The sequence below is a fragment of the Pyxicephalus adspersus genome, chromosome Z, assembly GCF_032062135.1.
Source record: "Pyxicephalus adspersus chromosome Z, UCB_Pads_2.0, whole genome shotgun sequence".
NCBI lineage: Eukaryota > Metazoa > Chordata > Amphibia > Anura > Pyxicephalidae > Pyxicephalus > Pyxicephalus adspersus.
Window position 1 is genome coordinate 53,215,648 of NC_092871.1, and position 3,286 is coordinate 53,218,933.

General features: G+C 41.2%; 1 protein-coding gene across 3 annotated transcripts in view; it reads right to left on the reverse strand.

Annotated features, from left to right (window-relative positions):
* Positions 1-3,286, reverse strand: part of LOC140344095 (LIM domain transcription factor LMO4-B) — a 91,905-nt gene that overhangs the window by 11,794 nt on the left and 76,825 nt on the right. The gene's annotated exons all lie outside the window — the stretch shown is intronic.

Genomic DNA, 3,286 nt, shown 5'->3' on the forward strand with positions numbered 1-3,286 from the left:
AATGGCACATGAGTGATTTTCAACAATAAATGTGTACTGTATTCTTCTTCATGGAAAAATAAGACATCCCCCCGAAAATAGGACCTAGGGCATATTTTGTCAGTTCAAAAAATATAAGACAGTGCCTTATCATAGGGGAAACAGGGTACCTGGGTTAATATCCACTACAGATTACACTACCTCCTCTGCAAACTTTGAAGGGCATATTCTACAGAGGGACAAAGGAGCAGTGTGGTGAATGTCATTCGCACACACTATTCGCTTACTCTGGTGCACGTCACTTCCTGTATCGTTCAAATGATCGCATCTATCATGTGTACAATATCGTTGAGTGATCGTGTCGTTATCTGCATGTACAGGATCGGTGCTATAGGATCGTTCAAAGATATCGTTCAGAATTGTTGGTCGTTCGTTTACAACCGATAATTATTGGAAGTGTGCATGTAGCTTTAGTTATAGGCAGACACTATACTGGGTGCCACTACATTGCTTTTTGGCCATTGGAAGCCCCCAGAGAGTAAAAAAAAACTCTAACCTGTTGCAATTTTTAACTGTGGAATTAGTCATATTTTATAGCCTGACATGTTGGATTTACCCAGGGTTTGTGGTTTTTGTAGATTCCAATAGTGCCTTAGCTGTAAATGTATGTGTGTTAACTTTTATAGGGAAAAAATTGCAACTTTTAGAGATATCTTAGCACTGATTTGTATATATCCAACTGTAAGAGGCAGCAATGAATGTGTTCCAGCATCACAAACAAGCATGATCCAGGTTCAGTGATTACTGACAGAAGGTGTTGTTCTGGATGCACTAGACTGATGCCTGGATAAAAAAATCTGAAGGCCTTTGTACACAGGCCGTGCTTTCTGTATTCTGGCATTTTTTGCTAGATTAAAAAACATCAGAAGGGCCCATCTACTGAAAATTCTGTATGCTATTACATACAGGCCAACAGATCTGCTTCATAAAAACCTGCAGACAAAATTGCTAAAACAAATAAATCTCCCAATTAAAAGGAACCCATGGTGGAAAGGGTTAATTATAAGTGACACATTAATTTCTGGGATATATCAGCACCATGAGAATCTCACAGCAGCTGGCAAAGAAGAGGCCAGAGCCAACCAGCTGGGACAGCAGCTGCACTGTCCCTCAGAATGCAGCAAACTAACGAAGGGGATTGTCCGACGTGCTAATTATACCCTCTGTCTCCGTTACATTTAGGAAGGGACCCTGTATCTCTCTCCTCTAATTAGCAATGTTTTTGCTGTTTCAGGATGATATATGCAGGGCCCAATTACCAGCACAATATCCACTCTTCTCCCCCCTTCTTCCTCCTTCCAACAGCCTCCCACCTTATTTGCGGCACCACGATGACACCACACAAATCTCGCTACATTACGCACCTGTATCTGTTCTAAAGGGATGTGTTTTGCTTACAGCTGCCGTGTGCTCTTTCTCCGTCTGCAAACATTTCTGCTGATCGCTCCTCAAGGAGCAAACTCACAATCAAGACTAAAAAAGTTCTGTGAAAAGTTTTGAGCAAGAAAGTTTGTTTCGCACTAATTAGAGGAGAGAGCAGACAGGCGCATGCCTAACCGATATCTCGGAGACGGAGAATGTCTTCATTTTAGTAAAGGTCAGACAGGAGGAGAAGGGGATGTAGGCTGCACAGCTTGTGCTAAGGGTTTAAGTGGGTTAAAGTCAAACTCTGGAAAGATAAAAAAAAAGAAAACCCCCTTTGTTCTGGTATGTATTTTTTCAAAAGGAATTAAACCAGAACTCCAACCTTAAATAACAAGATGAAAATTAATAGCCCATTAAAAGTAATATTAATATTAATAGCCCCACAAAATCAGCTTTTGCTGCAATATTCAGCTGCAATCTAGAGATTTCCCTGCAGTACTTGTTCCTGTTACCAGATGTGCTCAGCCCAACTGAGTCTGAATGACTGGCTCCTTGTGCAGCTTCTTTCTCTCACACTCCAGCTCTGCCATACAGAGCCTACAATTTTATTATTATTATTATTATTAATAAACAGGATTTATATAGCGCCAACTCATTACGCAGAGCTGTACATTAAATAGGGATTGCAAATGACAGACTAATACAGACAGTGATACAGGAGGAGAGGACCCTGCCCCGAAGAGCTTACTGACACCAAGACAACGTGCCTGAGGGGAGGGCCGAATAACAGTGTTGTTAACAGTTAGATATATGTCAGGGGGGGATTTGGAATTTGAGGGGGGGATGATGATGAGTTCTGTTTTATCCAGGTTGAGAAGCTAATTTTTAGTATATTCACTTTTTCATTTAGAAAACACATTTATTGATGTAGAAATGATCACAAAGCTGAACTAGGTTTGACTTTATATTACCCTTTCTGAATGTCCTACACAGTATAAATTAGATGGGTGTGATGTTCTGCCCTGGGTGCTCATCACAACTGATTTCTCTGCAAATTGCTGTAAATCAAACATGTTTCAGGCTCTGGATACTAGGGAGGGAGATATTTAGATTGCTTACAAGAAAGGAATACAGTAAGCTGCGCAATGATCCTCTTTCATGATTTAAATAGGAGAGTGACACAGAAAGTTGCAATCATGAATTATAATGGCACTCTCCTGTTGTGTGGTTGGGGTCTAGGAGTCACAATACTAGCTAAACAGCACTACATATTTTTTTTATCAGATAGAATAGTCCATATACATACAGTAGATGAATGTCATGTTTCTTATGTGTTTAACTGCTTGCCTAGTGTTCAGCGTTAAAAATCCATTACAAGGTTAAGGAGCTAAACATACTTACCTTACCTTTGCTCCCACCCCAGTGCTCCATTTGAACACCAGGAGAGAGGAGAGGAAGCCCTGTTGTGGCACAGGGCTGAGATTTTTTCTCTCCACACATATCTGACAATGTTGGGTGCCTGAACAGCCAATGGGCGAGTGACAACAATATCATGCGGAATTATTATTATTATTAATCAACAGGATTTATATAGCGTCAACATATTACGCAGTGCTGTACATTAAATAGGGATTGCAAATGACAGATGAATACAGACAGTGACACAGGAGGAGGAGAGGACCCTGCCCAGAAGAGCTTACAATCTAGTAGGTGGGGGAAGTATCACACAATAGGGTGGGAGATATGCAGTGGTGGGAAGTAGTGAGGGTTCAAAGTACAGAAGATGACAGGTGAAAATGGTCTGAATATGGGGGGGTAAATGAGAGGGCCGAGTCAAAGATGACACCAAGACAACGTGCCTGAGGGGAGGGCCGAATAACAG